Source organism: Pollachius pollachius, assembly GCF_949987615.1.
Source record: "Pollachius pollachius genome assembly, chromosome: 5".
Lineage (NCBI taxonomy): Eukaryota > Metazoa > Chordata > Actinopteri > Gadiformes > Gadidae > Pollachius > Pollachius pollachius.
In genome coordinates this window covers 10,255,151-10,275,557 of record NC_136938.1, presented here as the reverse complement: position 1 = coordinate 10,275,557, position 20,407 = coordinate 10,255,151, and positions in this window count along the sequence as shown.

Here is a 20,407-nt window from a genome sequence, read left to right as displayed (position 1 = left end):
CGCCATGCTGTGTGTTTGCCTGTCATCTCCGTCTTGTCGGCGGTTGATGTTGATGTCCACATCCGAGAGGGGTTTAAGCGTCTAGGAAACACATATACAGTATGAGGCAACGGTGGATGCGTATGAATGTTGGTGCTCCATTTGTGCGGCGGTTGATGTTGATGTCTGCCTCCAAAATAGGGTACAGCAAGATGGGTGCAAGTATAACGCCACGGTATGCAGAACTCTGTCTGTCCAGCGGCTTACATAATTTTAATGCTCCTCTATAAAGACATGGCAGAGACATGGCGGGGCAACATAGCCGCCTCCATGGAAGAGGACCTGATCCCCTTTGTTGATATTCAGGACTCATTCTAAGCTAACAAAATCACAACATTTCCTATTTCCATGGGCTAATAAACTAGTTGAATCATACTTATGAACACTTGGCATGAACTCTGCCAAGTTCGCTCCGCTAGTTGCCACTTGATTCTACACACTCAACCTTTAAGGGTTAAGCAAATGGCTGAACTAAAGTGATACAGTTTAAACGTAGGCCTAGTAAAATGATGAAGTATAAGTATCTTTTAAGTATAAGTAGTAGACGTAATATAAGCATGATAAGTGGTAGCAGAAGGATAGGCCTATTATTCTGAAAAGTAGTAGGATTACTAGTTGCCAATACATACTGTGGCAGACGCCAGGGAGGACTGAGGGGATGGGGGATTGAAAAGAGACATTTGGCAACCTGCTGGCTGCCAAATACATGGACTTCCTCCAATTAACGAAGGGCCTGAAGGCCATTAAGCTAGGGTGCTTACTTTTAAAGAGAAGAGCAGGCTACCACAAGCCAGAGCTAGGGCGAGAGCTAGGGCTAGCAAAGGACAGGCAGGATCTGTGTGATCGCCTGGAAGCGCGGAACGGCCGACGAGCGAGAGACAGGTGGACAGGATTGAACCAATCAAGGATTACAGACTATATCATAAAGGGGGTGGATGACCCTTTTCCCACCCTGGCTTTGTTTACTAGGTAAATAAACCATTCTGAATGTGAACTGCTCTCTGTGTTGTGATTTTATCTTTCAACTTGGTGACGTGGAAACCCCACACCCACAGGCACGCTACAGTACATAGATACATAGAAGTCTTGGTATGATAAGTTGTGGTATGAGTATCATAAGATGAAGTAGTATTCATATGATGCATTATCAGCACAATACATATTAGAATTGGCATGATAAGTGTTAACATTACAAGGATAATAACAAAGGTAATACAACTATGGTTGTAACATTAACATTCATTCACATCTAGTTCGTCGAGTTTAGGTTACAGAAAAATAAGGCTTGTACTATTGGTAGCTGTGTCTCAGATTTAACGTGACATGTTGTGTGCGTATACATCATTCTCAAGTTGCAGAAGCATTTAGAAACATAGACTAGCTCATTGTGTGCTTCTACCGGAGGCAAACAACCAGCCGTGTATAAGGAACCTAGACTCAAACCGTTCCCTCAATCCAATTTTTTATTTTTTTTAACTTGGAATAAACCCATCACAAAATGTGATGATTTGATGTGTGAACGAAGGTCAATGATTAACCTGATCATATTTTTATCAGAGAAATAGTAGCCAATTATTCCAATATAGGCTGAACATTTTGTAATTTGAGTCTCTAGGTCGAAAACTGGAAGAAGTTAAGTTCCAAACAAAGTGTCAGAAAGAATTTGATTAGGAACATATGTTGTGAATGCCTTGAGCATTCACACCAATGTCTGAAGGTCAATCGGCAGGTTAAACTTTAAATAAACCTCAACAAATCTATCCACTTCCTCAGGCTACCTTTTTTTAATAATACCTTTGACCTTACTGTCATTAGTTATTATTTATCAACAACAACAAAATAAAACAATTGTTACTTTTCTAAACCGAACAATGCCTTCACTAAACAATATTTAATAAATTAATTAATTATTTTGTGGGGCCCACAATTATTCATTAAAAAACAAACACACTCCTAGTGGTCATTTTGTAAATCTAAGCACTGTGAGTCTTCTTACAGTAAGCCTCTTGCCCTCCCAACCTTTTCAAAGCCCTTTGTTGATAACTTCAGTGAGGCAGCTGCGTAATGCAGCCTCGTATCTCTCATACTTCATCAGCCTTTTGACATTTACTGGTGTGCGAGTGTCCATTTTATTTACTTTGTGTGTGCATGTGTACATACGTGTGGTTGTGCGTGTGTGACTGTGAGTTTTGAACAAAGGTTCGTCCACAGCTTTCAAAGGAATGCACTCAACATAATGGGGAGTGGGGATGGATGATGTAAGGACCATGAAGACATCGGCAAGCAGCTGTTCTAGAATGAGCTGATATTATATTGCACTATATGATATGTGGTATGCAGAGTTAACATGCAAAGTTGCTTGAGAACTTTTTTTTAATTATTGTTTCTCTTGCTTGCTCTTAATCACAGCTAATGTGCATTTTGAATTAATTTGAATCAAATGATGAACCCCTCCATTATATTCTGATAAAGTCCCTGGACAGACATAAACACAAATGCAAAATGTACCTTTCTCTCTATCGCTCTCTTGCTCTCTTTCCATACCAGTTTCTCTTCATCCCTCCCTCTATCTTCTCATATATTAAGTCAAAATGGTTGCAGGCCTCCTTCTCTCGCTGTCTCTCTCTCACTCACTGCATCCCTCTCCTGCTCTTCCCCTCTTTTCCTCTCTCTCTCTCTCTCTCTCTCTCTCTCTCTCTCTGTCTCTAATCTCCCAGTAAAACAGCCAGTCATATGGCTCAGATGGAGGCAAACCACTTCTATATGTAGAGCTGGGTGGGGATTTGTGCCTGTGGGGTTGGGGTCGGTGTGCTGGTGGTGGAAGTGAAGGTTGTAGACTCGGTTATAGATGTTGGATGAGTTACAAGGAAGAGCGAGTGTGGATTTAAAGATTAAACGCACCGCCGCAGCATTTTGGAATAATATAGTCTTTATCACAATGTGCGTGTGAGTGACGTGACGTGTGTATGTGCAATGTGGATATTCTCTTTAAACACACACACACACACCAAAAAGCACCATTCAACCTGATCTGAATGTTCTAATGGAAATGCTTTTCAGCTGCTGCCACACCTCATCTCGGATATTGCCTTTTCATTTAGAGAAGAGGGCTCTTTCACTGGACGGATATGGTTTCTCCTGTAGGCCTTTGTTCCACCACTCTCATTCTTCACAAGGCCTATATCAGCCCTTTCAATCCCGGGGAGAACGCCGCCACATTATTTCTGGTCTGTCCCTGTACATGTCCCTGTACATTCACTTTCAAAAGAGATAGGAGTGGATTCATATCTGTGTATAAACTCCTGTCTTCTCCATTTGGAGGAGCTGATATTTGCAGTGAGGAGAAAGGCTGTAAATATCTTTTTGGAAACCTCTTCAACGGCCACTTTTATACATTTTTCTAAATGCACTTCCATTTTCTTTTTATTTGATAGCTGCAAGCGTGACTCTTGCTTAGCTAAAGGCCATCAAAGCATGTTTAACGAAAGCTGGCGAGTGATTACCTGGTGTGGTTACAAACATAGAAGAATGTCATGTTTAATTTATCGTTAAAGATTAGATCTCATAATACAGTTTTGTCCTCTCGCCCATCAGATGTGGAAAGTTGAAGCACAGCAATTTAATCATTAAAAGAGAATTTTTGAGAGTCATTAACCTTGTAAAATAGGTCAGTTCATAGAAGTTTTTAGATTGGCTAGGAAGATTCAGCAATCCAACAAATAACTCCCCTGTAATCCGTCTGTTGCAAAAACATGAAATTCTGTTTTTAAATCAAACCAAATCTCATCTTTACAAAGATAAATATGGTATTGCTGCATCGTGTTATTACATACATGTTAAGTTTGAGCAGTTAGTTCAATATTAAAGCGTGTAACCTGCCCTGAAATCCCCCACACTAAATCCCATTACATGTTAATCCCTTTCTAGTAGCAAATGATCAGACACGAAGAAGACCTGAAAGAGAGAAAAGGATCAGGGAATAGAGACAGAAAATAAGATAAATAAAAAACAGACTAAACAGAGGACGATTAACACAGAGAACCCATGGAGGATGAATCAAATAATCAATAACAACCAATCCATTAGACAGACATGAGAATTAGTAATCTCCTCTAATGATGGACTGCTAAACAACTCTTACTTCTCTGCGGTTCTTTGCCTATTCAGTTGGACACTCGTCTATAAAACCAAAACAATACTTAAAACACTAATGCAAAAATACTTTCTACAGCGTACGCTTCTCCGTGCCGGGACGGGAGATGAATAGGATGAAGAGAGGGAAAGAAAGAAAGACGATAGAGGAGCGAATGGACTTGGTGGGTGAAGATAGAGAGAGACGAGGATGATGAGGAGCAGGGAGGAGGAAGAGAAGGGGATGAAGCATGTGAGGAGGAGGATGTCGGTACAGAGGGATTAGGAAGGGGAAGGAGGAGAAGGGATTAAGGGGTCGAGGAAGAAAATGGATTCAGTGTTGTAGGGTGGGTTGTATGGTTGGCTGTGTAAAAAAAAATATAATTTGGTTTATTTCGTATGAAACACCTATACAGTTATTCAACTCAACAACTATTGAGTATTTCAAAGATTTTGAGTTTTTTGATATATTCATTAAAGAAAAAAAGTGAATGTAGTTGTATCACAAATGCAGCACAGTCTACATTAAGGAGAGAGATTGTTGTTTAGAGGAATCAGAAAGTACCACCTGAGTCAGACTCAGAACCCATGTTTATATGGGAGAAATAGTTTGTCATGTGATTGTGGGGAAAGAGGAACAACATATAAAATCTGAACAGATCCAGGGGGTCTGTTCTGATGCATTGTTCATCCTACGCAATTTCCCTCTGGCTATTAGCAATATACACCGCTACATCATCTGCCCAATGTTGTGTTCTCGACATCTCTCTTGTTTAAACATCATCATAGAAAAAAATTGAAAGTGTATTCAATCTATTCGTAGTTATGTACAGTATAAATCATGTTGTTTTACACTATCAGCATGTAAATACATTTAATTCTGCTTAACTTGAAGATGTTGTAAAATGCTCTATAATCGTCTATAAACACACATCTGTGATCGCATCACAAATCAATTTTAGTATTAATGCACTGCCAATCTCAGCCGGTATGCTAGCCTGTTGCTTGGCAACCCTTTTGCTGTCTTGAGGATCTATATTCCTAGGCGGAAGAATGATAATTTGTTTTCAATAAATTATCGCTTTTTATAATGCTGTGTGTTCATTTTGTGAACTCTTCCCAGGTATCCTGTAGTAACAGTTGTAGATACAGTTTGCTGGGGTCCTTAAACCCCCCCAGCTGTTCTAAGATTGCTGTTAACCATCGCCTCAAGTACCTTTTTGCTTCAATAAACCATGTTTTACAGTATAGGCTGTCATCTTGCAGTGTTTACTGGTTACCTCTAGAAAAACCTATTGAGAAGGAAAGAGGAGTACGACAGCACATGAATACCTTGCAGAGGAGCTGGCCGGACAATATTTCTGAGTTCATTCAGATGAACCCCCTTTAAAACGTCTCCCTGGTTTGTCCTCAGCAGTGTAAGCACCACAAAAGCAACACAAAAAAGGAAAAAGAAAATAAATGAAAAGTTCATCAGGTCCCGTCTCATCAGCTGTTAATGGACTGCTGACATAACAGTCATTACGCGGCCATTCGCTCTTCCCCGTGACACTTTCGCGGGGTGCTAATTGCGATCCTGCGCATGTTTGTTTGAGAAACAACGAAGCCTCTCCAGCCACTCAATCCATTTGAGTGCGAGGGGCACAAATTGTGATTACTTGATAATAGACACAGTTAAGTCTGCCCCATTAACCAGCAGCCATTAGCATAGACAGCATTTTTGCTAGCTATAAATCACTGCGCCTTCGCTTGGTTGTGGGAGGCTTTTCGGGGCATCCGGTCTCCCCAACCACCCCCGTCCCCCAGTATACTGCTGCTAGCACCTGCATGGGCAGCCGCTTGAGAAAGAGAAATGGTGTGCGAGGTGGACATTTACAGACCGTTTAAATGAGTAATCGCTGCATTCAGAGTGGTTTGGGAATGTCGACATTGTCAACAGCGCTGTTTGTGCAACATTGATCACATTATGTTTTTTTCGTTTTTTCTACATAGTGTTTTACATCGTTCCCATCAGTCACTGTTAACGTCGAATGGCTGCACACTACAGATTTTTCTGAGATTCTTGCTAACTTGCACCCCGTTGATCTGCCCTTTTGAGCAACTCAAAAGGGCACCTAACCTCTGAGGCTTGTGTGAGTTTTCCCACACACACCTATACAGATACACACACATAAATATATATATATATATATATATATATCAACACAGAAACAAATACATATACAAATCCATATAATACACATATATTTACTGTAGATATCCAAAATGAGTTTGTATATAATATGAATTTTGTTCCGGAGTTCAGGACAATACATAAAGCAAAACTACATAAAGCAAAACTCCAACTTCATCCACACTAGACAATGAGAAACTAAATTAAGTTTTATTGTACATTTTTTCTTCTAGATCGGCGAGGAGGTTCCAGATAAATTGTTGCTCAGATTCATCGCCAATCATCGAAGCGGAGAACCGACACCATTGCTTCTAGATTAGACTCATACGCTGCCAAGTAGAAAATTGGCACGTGGTTGTCCTTCTGCTTGCCACACACTGTTTGTTTAACGACAGTGCCCACATTTCCGAGACGCGTTTACTAAACAATGTCAGACTGTGGTGGCCCCTGTATAATTCCATCTGTCAAGTTGCAGCGACTATCCCAACCCACATATGACTTGGAGAAGCAGCAGTGTTTCCTTATGAATAAGGAGACTGATGGAGGATGTTAAAACAAGCAACACCAGCGTTCTGTCAACGGGCCACAGTTGATAACCATAGCGTTATAATTTAACGCACATTTTTTGTTTTAATTATTGTGATACCTACAGAGGTTAGATCCTGAACAACAAAGAAATTAATTGTTACAATTAATAGCTTTTTTAAGTGAACATAATCCATTTAATGTCAGTTTTTCAAGTTTTTCCAAGCCTAGATAGTAATTGCATCAATCAAGATTAATATCATTCAGGTCCCATTGAGTCATCCGTTCAGTATCACCAGCATTCTTACCCAAATGCTTTGGCCTTGTCTTTAAATAACAGCCCAATTCAGATCTATTTTACACAGATGAGATGACAATGCTTGCTGCAACCATTATCGCACATTCACTTCATATTGTCAATGACACGCTAGGAAACAGTGTTTTTAATGAGGGAACAGTGGGTGGGTGGGTGTTCGGGGCTGACTTCATATGTTTACTCATTAAGATGTGTTGACCGTAACAAGCCCCAAGATAAAAAACGAACAAATCCAACACACCTACTGTGAAAAAGAGGACAGTATTTGCGTATAGTTTACCATCTGTATGGTCAATTCCACTTTATCATTCCTGTATTCTTTAGACGGGGAAAAATCTGCCTGTATACAACATCAAACAAAGGAATGTACACACACGCACACACACACACACACACACACACATGCTCTTGGCGTGCTGCCAGCGATGGGAAGATAAGTTTAGCTCTTTAATCTGAGCTGCACCTTGGCAAAGATGATGAATGGAAGTCCCATGCAGTGGATGGCCCTCTCACAGGTGATTTAAAGCTATAATAATCCTTTACAATATTGCTCTGTGGTGCCTTGGCCATTAAAATACCACCGCTGTAAGAGTGGAGAAGAAACACAAACAGTTCATTTAAAACATACTGCATGGGCCAGGTTGGGACCAGCCGGCTGTATGCATTTACACACACACACGCATATGCACACACGCAGACATTCACACAGTCACACGCACACACACACGCACGCACGCGCGCGCACACACACACACACACACACACACACACACAGGCACATACACAAGCAAATGAAAGGGGTTGCACATGCACATACGCAGACACATGCACATGTCTCTCACACACATCAAGTCTCACACACACACACACACACACATGCAAGCACACACACCAGGGAGCGATGGCTTAGGTGTCTGTTCCTTGGCTGCCGGGCACTGGGGAGGGAAATCGAAACAGGTATGGTTGATCTTCCCACATGGATCCTGGATAATGAACACGATTCACATCCAGCCATTAGGCAGCCAGTCAGTGTGTGTGTGTGTTGTGGTGCAGTGACAACGGTGGCTGATGTTAGTGAGATTCAGAGTGTGCTTTTTATTTGGTGTGGGTTAGTGTGTTGTTTTGCGATTGTTTCATTTGGGAGACAAATTATTAATGTATTTCTGTTGTTGTAGTTTGCATACAGAATATTGATGGAGGTTGCGCAAAACATATTGCTGAGTCCATTCTTATGAAGAGCTTGGCAAGACATGAGTCATTTGAAAGTTAATCTAAATGCCTATTTCAGTAGTAGACCACATTTGCTAAATCGTTTCTCTGTGCATTATTGAGTATAAAAATACTACTTTGATGTATTCTGCCAAGTGGGATCATTTGAAAGTTTCTTTGGTTAACAGATGGTCCTAGTTGTCAGTCAATTGATGACTCTTGGCTATTGGAGAGTTTAGATTAAATTCAAAGGCCAGCACAACTTTAGCTGCACTACGTCTAGATCGAGACAGCTGTCAAAAAACTAAAACGACTTGCAGAACCCTGCAGTACGAACTTGGATTTGTGTGTCACCTCTATGTCTTTTACACTCCAAGCATTTATGTCTTTAAATTTCAAACAACTTTATTTTCAGATATTGTCAACACTTTCACTTATTTCAATCTTTTTGTGTTGAATTTGCAAGATATGGTTGTTTAATTGTAACTTATATTGCTTTAGTTAAGTAAATGTTCATGTCAAGTTCATGTCAAGTCTTTGGTCACAAGTCACTGTGTGCTGCCCTAGTGCGACTTGAGTCTAAGTCCTAAGCTTGAGTACCAATCTTTGGCACATGTAGACACACATATATTGAGGGCAAGTATGTAATTGCCAAAGATTCCAATGTCTTTGAAAATTGAAGAAGGGAAGTGACTAAATAGCGAATACTGATCAAATTTGGCATTCCGTATTTTTGAGGACAAGGAACATAAATTATGCATAAATTATATTGAGGGGCTTTAAAAGTAAACTTTTATCTGCTAAAGAAATCATCCGGTTCACTGAAATATTTTCTCAATTCCTATTTAACATTTAAGCCCAGTCAAATCGGGGTACTCTCAACCCATGCTTGTATTTATGGAAATGGATACATAAATATGAATAGACGACCTTGAGCTAGGATGTCAAAGACACATTCAGCCCCTCAGGCGTGCCGTCCCGTCCGTGTGCGCAATACAAAAAATAAATTATTATGGAAAGGTAACAATGAGTTCCAGTGGACTAATGCAGAGCTAGACAGATGGACAGATGGATAGCAGCAACGCTTAATGACTAGCGAGGGAGTGAATAAGTGCAGAGGCCAACATACATTGTCCTCCGAGACATTGGTGCCATGTAAACTCTACATACTGGTGTCTGCTTAGTACACACATCAAGCAATAGCTATCCAAAGTGACTGACAATGAATAGTATTACACGTCATTAAGGAAAAGTTAGGACGTTAGGCCTGTTTCCTGTAGGTATGCTGCATCCATCAGGGATCAAACCAAGAAAGAGTCAAACCCCATAGCCACTCATAGACTATCCTGTTCCGGTTGAGCAATATTGAACCCCCTGTTTCAAACATTGGCTACTGTCTACACACAAACAGAACTTAGTGGGGGTACATTTTAGAGATGAGGGTATAGGTGGCTGTGATGTGGTGTGGAGAAGCATTAAGTTGTGGATGCATTAGACCAATGGTGTCCTGAGACCATTAACAAAGTTCAAGACTTGCGGGAGGTCCTTAACTCTAGTATCCACCTAAACTTTTGGTAAAACAAATGTGTTATTTTTCTCTTTACATAACAGATGAAGTAAAACACTCCCTTCCGTCATCTGACTCTTGCTGTATTTACTTATATCTGAAGCGGAGAACCAGCCAAGAGCAAAGTACCTCAAATCCCTGAAAAGAGTCAAGACTCCGCAGAGAATAGGGGGGCAGCAGACGGAGGCTCTGGTGGTTTCTCAGACAAAACAAAGAAACTCCACTGAGCCTCTCGCAGAATGAGAGCCCTGGATGTAATCTAGAGAGATCCACGCTGTGGGGAACCGGAGTCTAGCTGACACTCACAACACAAGACTGTATGGAAGAAGGATGGGCAGATAGACGTTCAGGAAGAGAGGCCGAACGCTAAGTTGGCAGTCAGCCCGGCAGGCAAAAGGGTATGCAGTAAGACGGTCAGGCAAAGAAACAGACACAAAAAAAGAAAACTGCAGCATTTTTTACCTAATTTGGGCAGCGGAACTTCTGTTATTAAGTACATCTTTATATCGACGGATAGATATATGGGATGCATAGACAGAGCATTTTTCTTTGTGTGTGCGTGGCCAATCTGAAAACCAAATGTGCAAACTTGCAATGTAAGCTTGACGTGAGACCCAGCCCAAACACAATATCAATAACACCTCCTCTACAACCAGACATAATGGCTCCCACTGTTGGCTCTGAAGGTGACATTGTTCACGTAATGGTCACGGCGAGGTGCTGTGGTGAAGCTCCCAATTGATTTGCCTTTTTATATTTTCTCTCCCCCTCGTGTTTTTAAAAGGCCGAAGCATTAGACGTGTCTCTACATGCTGACGCCAAGGTCGCACAGCGGAACTTAAGGATGATAAAATCTGACGGCGACCCTCTTGCCTTCTCCTCCACAGGCCAGATGCTATGCTTAGGAAAGTAGGTTGCCAAGTGTCTGTTGTGATAAAGACCAGGGGCTAGCTGAGAGAAGATGGCAGGAACACCCCTGGATTCACTGGGTGGTAGCAGAAGAGACACTCTGTTTCTGCTGTTTCCTGTTCAGAGCTCCGCGAACGCATACAGCAACAACACTATGTGACAACAACGTCAGAAACGTCGGGGCACGGAACAAGGGTACAACTGCACACGCACATGCACCTTTAAAGAAGAACCTTGGTATTTTTCAACCTGGACCCTATTTTCAGATAATTTGGGGTCAGAGGGTCTAATGCGGTCAACATTTTTTTTAATTGATCCAGTATTGAGCGACAACACTGCAGCCGTAATCTGCGAAAGCGGGCTGCAATGTAATCCTTTAGGGCAATAATGAGCTGTCAATATACATTAACTTACCTTTTGCTTGATCCTGTCTGTTTGTTATTGAGTCCAACCAAGTCTCGCTCAAGGAGAAGTCTTTCGAGAATTGAGTTGATTCAGGGACAGAACGGTTGAAATTGTGTGTGAAAAGTCAAGGTTCTGCCCTCAGCTTATAAAGTTTAATTTTTACTACTGTAATATACTCATCACCGTCATACTGAATTCACATGATAACAAAGTATGGGCAGTCGGACAGATCATATCCAACGCATCAGCAAAACTACTGATTCCATGTATATCATCAGAGATCACACAGAATGCATAACAATAAACCATCACCAATAGCATGGCCTGAGGAAGAAAACACCTTCACCCTGCATTCAAGGGATTACCTTGATTTTCTTGTAACACTAATTACATATTTTACTGTCTCAATATTCTAAAAAACATGCTTTTAATAACTTTGACTTTGAAATGGCTGTTGTTGTTGGATAAAGTGTTGGGGTTAATGTATGAATTGCCCAACGTCTTTATGTGCTATGTGTTTGGATTGTTTAATCTTGAACAAGGCCGATCCGAAAAGTGTAAAAGTTGTGCGAGTCAGGGCCCGGAGGAAAGAGCAGATATATAAGACGGCTGTAGGAAGATTGTGCATCTTTGCCTATTCCTGAGTCCTAAACCAAAGACACTAAGCTAACTGATGACTCATCTCCAGAAGCAGAGGAGGAAAACCCATCAAAGAAGCAATTTTATGTGCGTAAATTGCTCATGGAACACTCTTCTACTACACAACAAAATGCTGTAGAAAACCGGCCGAGGTACTCAGCATAGCTCTGTAGAAGCTTTATTTCTTTATTTTTGAGAACTTTTGGATGCTCATTTAATTGTCAGGATAAGATATATACCATAATAAAGTAATAAAGCAACATAATAATATAGTGATACAGTAACACAGTAGCACAATGATACACGCAGTCCATTCAGTCTGGTCATATATACTTTGAGCTCGAAGCTTGAAGTTGGAAAGCACAAAATCAATTTGACAGTGCAACCCAAAAGCATCTTGTGATCAAACAGCAAGGTCATTCCCCCCCCCCCCCCCCCCCCCCCCGCTCCCCTCCCCAACACTACCAGTGTATCCCAGAACAAAAGTCCCATCCACTGTGCTTCAGAATCCAAATCAAGATCTCGCACTAAAGAAACCATTGAACTGTGTTGTTTCACCGACAGACTACCTGCAGTTAGCTCCATCGCGTGTGCAGGCTTTCGTGTGTACAACTCACCTGACATTCCTAGGGAACAGGAGCGATTGCCTTTTCCCATGAATTAAGAATGAATTGCTACATTATCACTTTAGGTTTTTCCCATCTGGCTATCAGCATGCTTGCTTGGCAACCCAGCTCTCTTCAATTCATGCAGAAACGACGGGTCTGGGATTGTAAAACACGCTTCATTTCCATCCATCACTATGGATCGGCATGTCAGACGTTGGGGTTAAAGGGGACCAAGTCCGGGTCCCCCAGACTGTCTGCTACTAAATACATGGGTTTCCCCGTCACATCCAGCCTTGCCACTCCAATCGTTTGTTCTGCTCTATTCTGTTATGTTCTGTTCTTTTTCAGACGGTTCTGTTCAATTATGTTCTATTTGGTTCCTTTCTTTGCTATGGTGTTCTCTTTTGTTCTGTTGCATTGTGGTATATGCAGTTATATTGGGTTTTAATTCTCTTCTGCTTGGTTCCTTTCTATTCTAATATGTTGTTTTATTCTATTCTATTCGGTTCCTTTCTATGCTGTTGTTTTCCGTTTGGATCTTTCCTATAATGTTCTGTTCTATTATGTTCTATTCCACGGAATTCTATTCTGTTCTATTCTGTTATGTTCCATTCTGTTCTGTTGCTTACTTTTCATACTCTGTATAGCATAGGGTATGTCATAAAAAAAATAAAAATAATAATAGTATAAAATATGTGATGAAATTCTAACTTTTGAGTTTCAGAGGGGAAACTAAATCCCAGGATGCAGACAGCCTTTCCCAGTCCCTTAAGGTCTTCTGCCCGTTGAAGGGAACAGGAGTGGATTCAGCAGAAACAGATGGTTGCTGAATGTTGGCTATGATTGCTCTTGCAGAATTAACATTGTAAGTTGTTGCTGTTCTAGGTGAATATGACGTAGTCGGCAAGCAATGTTTAGCATTAATTAAGACAAGGATGTTTTTATTTTTTAATGTTGATTGTACAGTTGCTGGGTAGACAGCGAAAAACTATTTACTTTCACATTCTTTCGACTGGCTCTGTTTTAAATTAAGTATCAGGCCAGATGTTTCCTTTTGCTTTCATTAGACTAAATGAACAGTGGTGAAAGATATTGCAAAGCATGTAGCCCAGAGGTCTGTACTCTTTTTCGGACTATAGCAGTAGAAGTCACTGTTACATAAGATCTGCATGTTAAAATGCAAAGCCTATAATAGGATGCATGAAAACTGACTGTGTCATGTGCATACTAACATGCAAAGCATCAATATATAACACTTTAAGCTAATGGAATCAGTTAATCTCCTTGTAATTATATCTCTCTTTCTGTTCTATACATCTTTTTTCATTCTCTCTCCTTCGTCCTCTAACTCCTTCTCCCTCTCTCCTATTCCTTAAATATTATGTAGCCTACAAATAAATGAAGTACATATTTTGAGGCACTCTTCTTGGCTGAAATTTTGTGAATCACAATTCAAAATGTAATTAAATAACCAGCTGTACCTTTTTTGTGCAGGTTTCTTTGTTGAATTCTGAAGGAATGTAAACGCCCTCCCCCTGATACACTAAATAAGCATGGTGCCTGACCAGCAGCTGAAAAGGGAGTTAATGAGATAAAAAGAACTGATCGTTGCTGTTTCCTCTCACCACAGATCGAGAAACACAGCATGCATAAACTCAGTTCACATTTTGATGGTTTCTGCTTGAACGCTGGTTGGACTTTCTGTGGAGCATATTTTCTGGATCAAATGTTTAAGGGCTAGCTCATTTCCTCATGATGACACCACCCAGTCCAACATTTCAATCAATCATAATACAGGTATATACAGACAGCTATAGAGTACTTCATTGATCCCTGGTAAATGTAATTGTTACAGTTGCTCTGGTCAAGACAGAAGCCTAACAGTAAGTAGAATAAACATGATTAGCAATATAAACACAACACATGGAATCAATATAAATTGTCTAATTATAGATAAAATAGGCATTTTTCACGTAGGCCTATATTGCAGGCATTATGCACATCTCATCTGGGTATAATAATAGTAAAGCAGGCTTTTCTACGATATTCATGCAATTTCCAATGAAATCAGATGTGTAATAATCTCTGTCCTAAACAGGGGACATGGTTGTGGAAGAATTTTGTCGATAATATTTTCTCTGAATGTTCTATGAATTTTTTTAAAAAGTTCTAAAAGTTGTTATTAGGTGAGTGCTGCATGCAGCGCTCACCTATTGTTCTTCTTAGGTTTTATTCTTTCTTTCTTTCTTATTCTCTACAAATTCTGGAACCTATCTCCTTCCTCAATTTTTCACCTGGAGACTCCATTCCAATTTTAAAATGTTCATATTATCTTGGAATCGCACGCTTCTTTTCAGATTTTTTTAAAATATTTTATACTTTTTAAGATATTCTACTTTTGAAATACTATCTTTTTTTAACATTGGAGTCAATGGGACTAAAACTTATTACTTAAACTGTTTACGACCTAACTAAATCAATTTTCAACCAATTATCTTTTTCTTCAATTATCTTTTTCAAACCATTTGACAAATCTACACACTTGTATCTTCAATAATATCTAAACGGAATTTCTCTATCATTTAAACTTTCTTCAGAATCACAGTTTTAGTTTCATAATGGCTTCGTTTTCAGCTGTTTTCATTGAAGACGTCTGCCCATTCTGACACACTTACTTCTTAAGACATCGTAACTCAATCATTTTTCAACCGTTTACCTTCGTTCAAACCATTTAACAAATCGGCACACTTGTATCTTCAATAATATCCAAACGGCATTTCAATATCATTTATACTTTCTTCAGAATCACAGTTTTAGTTACATACCGGCTTCGCTTTTAGTTGGTCTCATTGATTTACGTTGTCGCTGGAGCTTGAGGACGTTCAGCATCGTTGCCAGATTGGGCGGTTTTTCACGTCGGATTGGGCAACTTTTGGAGGACGTTCAGGCAGTGTTGCCAGATTGGGCGGTTTTTCCGGCTCTATTGGGCCTCACGCACCGGCTCTCTATTCTGTTAAAGACACACACACACACACACAAACACACACACACACCCCCCCCCCCCCCCCCCCCCCCCCCCCCCCCACACACACACACACACACACACACACACACACACCAGCAGTACAGGGCAATACATTTGACCTTCAGATTCTTCAGTTCAATTAATTTTACATTTATGCATTTTTAGCAATGATTTGCGCTTTTCATTCAGCTGTCACTTTATTTGTTTCCCACCATTTACATTTTCTTAAATGGTGCGCATGTTTACATTGTTTACTCCATTTAGAGTTTCAAAAGTTTGTTAAAATCCCTTCACTTGATTTAAGAGGGTGAAATATTTTCAACCTCACTTTGTACTACAGCACTCACCGCATTTTCTCTAGGAAATGCATTTTCTAGTTGGCATGTTGGTCCACAAGGTTAGGCTTCATCCAACGTTTTATTTGATTGAAACCATACATTTCCCAACACTTTTTAGTTGCCAGCAATTTCCCTTGTTTCATTGTTTCACCAAAATACAACTACCTCTATTTAATATCAAATTGGGTTTGGAAACCACCTCACAGAATCCCGCATTTCATTGATCTGTGGCAGGGGTACTGGGGCGATTATTATGCTGGGGGAAACTAATGTCACTGGAAGAGATCCATTTTGAATATCTGTATTTATAGATTCCCCTCTCAAAGGGAGCTTTAAAAACTGCAGCCAGTGTACGAAACGTGAATAAAGATTACAAAGTTGGATGCCACTTACATTTTCTTCCAAAATACAAAAATATTTGGCTGATGTTAATTAGAATAGCATAGCTGGAATTGAACAGAATCAGCTGTACGCTTTGGCTAATTTTCTAGCTCACATTACTGTGTTGAAATGGGTTTGCTAATCAGCTGAAGGCCAGCCTTTCACAAGAAATATGGCATATAATACAAATGAAACACATTTTTTCTAACCATTGGCACACTTTGCATATTTCCAAGGACAGTTGATTCAGAAAAGTACTTTAAAAACACAAAGTGACAATTTTTAACAGATTATGGGACAACCTGACGAGGCTTGTCTTTGATGAGGTTGATGGTATACAGGTTCATTTGGCTTACATCCTTATTAGGAAAATTAGATGAGATTTACAGCAAACACTGTTTTGTATTGAAGAAAAAAATAACTCAGGAGGCAACATGACAGCATATGGCATATAATATTGGTCCAGGAAGCAACATTTGAATGAATGTCAAACTTGTATTTCAAATACAATGGTGTTAGAATGAATAGTTTATATAAAACACTACCTTTTCCTCCAAGGATAACGTACAGTAAACATACGTACAGGGTGGTTCAGTATTACCCAATACAAGAAACTCCATTCTGATTCTAAGCTACTAAGATACAACAACAAAAAAGAGTACTGTCGTAATTTATGATACTAAATATTTTTTTCAATATAGTGCATCTCAAACGAAATTATAAAATACACTTTGTTCAATGTATAACCACATCATCACCTTGATGCAGATAAACTACAGCAAAAAAGTAACATCTGGAATATACGATAGGTACAACATAACTAACATAACATAACTACTTACCACTATGAACTGTCCTGCTCCAGTCTCTGTTGCAAAGGTGTTCCGGGATTTTTGGTATGGGGATCCTAAAAGAGACATCAGCTAAAGCTAAGCCTTTCTGACTACGGGTGAAATATGTGCTGCTGCAATGTACAGTGTGAGAATAACAATGTGGACTTTTAACATTACAGATAAAAAACATTTTCTAGTGGAAGCCCCAAATTAAATTATGAATAAGAATATTAGCCTGATATCACCCCTTCTAGAGTTTCCCACAACAATGTACCATGTATTTTTTGTTTCCTGCCTTGCTCAGATTGTGAACCCAGACAGGGGACAGAGAGTCCTCTTGCGTAATGATAGGACCTAGCGCGGGGCTCACAGGAGGGTGGTCTTTATTTAATGCAAAGGTTAAGACCCGGCGTGCTCTCAATAAGGTCTGAGTAAGACCAACATTATTAGAAAGGTTCCGGAAAGAAGGCAGCTGGGTCACTCGGATTTACCAAGGTCACAGCCAATCATAATGAACTCCATCACTGGAGTGTGAAAGCTGAAAGGGCAATCTGTACGTGTGTGTGTGTGGGTGTGTGTGTCTGTGTGTGCACATTTGTGTGCAAATGTATATGAGTATGAATTTCACTATGGTGTGTTTCTGTGTTTCGGTGTCGTACGTTTATGCTGAATATGTCTGTCATCTCAGGCCGTCTAATGGTCAGCTCTGACTTAGCAACACATGGCAGTAATACTTCTAATCTAAAGGCAAGGTGCAGCATAATAGCTCCACACCTTCTCTCAAGGCTAAATGGCACTGCACGCTGCCACACAAGCAAGAAGAGGTGAAGTGGGGGAACTTCTTAACTAGAAATTAGTGTCAGAGAGAGAGCACTAAAACAATCCTTTGCAATGCATTACATTCAGTAGACAGCAGAGAGAATTGAGGGGTGGATGAAGTTATGCAGAAGGGAATAAAGGCATGCAGATCCCAACACAGTGGGAAAACCAAAACGCCAACTATAACCTGACACACACTCACACATGCACACTCACACACGCAGACACAACAAACACGCACACTGAAGCACACTGCAACACACACACATTCATGTATGCAAATTGGAACTGTGTTAAAGTGTGGCTGTGTTTGAGTATCTGTCAGAAACACACACACACACTAAAACACACAATGACACGTTACATTCTGAGACTTTTTTCTTTGCTATTCTCCCACCTTGTTTATGTCACAAAAACTGGATGATTAAACCGTGAACTTGTAATTAAATAAAATACAACAATCCTGTGCTGTCTGTTACTTACTGAAATTTACACTTTGCACTTTCTCTCTCCCTCACTCTCCAGCCGTCTATTGCTCTCTCTAGTTTACTCTCACTTTCTCTCTTACTCCCTCTTTCTTTTTCTAACTCGCTCCCTCTCTATTACTCCCTCTATTTTCTATCTTATTCTCTCTCTCTCTCTCCTCTCTCTCCTCTCTCTCCTCTCTCTCCTCTCTCTCTCTCTCTCACTCTCTCTCTCTCCACGTGCAGATATATCTTTGCTTGGTCCCCTGCCAAGAGAAGCAGCCACCCCAGCTAATTTCAATCTGTGCCTGGAACAACAGGGTATCAAAGAGTGTCTGGGAACAGAAGATGGTAGTCATGAAGAGATGCTTGGGTAGAAACCACCCCATGCAGGGAATCAAATGCTGTGTTTTTATGCTCACTGGGATGGAGTCTACAGCAGGAAAGGAGGGGTGGAGACCAGAGAGATTAAACAATACTCCTGGAGTGTGTTTGTATGGAGTTGGGGTAGGATATGTGTGTGTGGGTATGTGTGTGTGTGTGTGTAAAAGTGATGCAGCTGATATCACATGAAATTCATTGACATGACACCTCAAACAAAGACTAATGTTGCTGTAACAAAATTTAATGTCACACACACACACACACACACACACACACACACACACACACACACACACACACACACACACACACACACACACACACACACACACACACACACACACACACACACACACACACACACACACACACACACACACACACACACACACACACACACACACACACACACACACACACACACACACACACACACACACACACACACACACACACACACACACACGCAAAGACTGGCCCGGACTGAGGTGGTGTCTCTTTGCTTTGAGATTACACCTCGCCCTCTTCCATGATAAAGTCCTTCTTCCAGTCCCACTGACCAGGCGGTAAACAAGAATAACAACTGCTGCACTGATACTGAACAACAGACACAAGCCATAACAAGTAGGCACAAATTATTCATGTCTGTTTGCCAATGGCACAATTTTTTTTCGGTATTCTTTTTCCAGTCACCACACATTATTTTTTAGCAGAAAATAAAAACAATAGGGAGGATAGAGTGTGTCTGTGTGGGAGGATGTTTGCACATGTTTGTGTGTGTGTTTGTGTGTGCATGTGCCTTGGTATGTGTGACTGCAGTGCGCTGATATGACTGTGGGTCCATGTGTTTGTGTGTACATGTGCTGGTATGTTCGAGGGTGCATGTGTTTGCGTGTACATGGGCTGGGCTACATATATGACTATACAAGGGTAGGTGTCCGGGTGTGTGCCTGTGTGTATACGTGTGTGTGTGTTTTTCAGATGTTAGGGAGAAGAGGTCTTCAGAGAGAGAGAAAGAGAGAGACAGAGAGCGTTATGGAATATCCGTGAAACTGAGGGTTTATAATGAATGTAATCTGCATTTAGATGACATCATATGCGGTCATCCCTGATTTGAATTCACCAGCTGTGATTAAAGAACAAGAGGCTTTTTCAGAACAATGCTTCAAAGCGCGTGTTTAAGAAGTTCTGGAGCCCTGTGGTGGACTGTTGAAATTAACATACATGCTCGTTGAGAAGATTGCAATTACATCAAGCCCCCGCACTTTGATTGGATTTTGCATGCTCATTTCTTCGCTCAATTTGCATATACACAATGCTAATATCAGTCTGTTTGAGGATTTTGGGCCCCTTGTTTTTTACAACCCTGTGTATACACAAAATGTTGAATAAAGGGAAACTGGACTCGGCTGGAGATCTGGTTTTCCCGGGGGCAGGGAGATCCTCAAAACCTGTCTGCCATATCCTCCTTCATTCTGCCGGTTTCATGACTTTCGAGACATCCCGAGGCTGGACGGTGGCTAAAGACAGACCAAGGTGGTCTGCTGTGTGTAGGTGTTCTTTTCTAATGCTTGTCTTTTTTTTCAAGGATTTCATAAGCGTCTTGAGGATACTCATGCTAGCATTGTGTGCTCCCATTGAC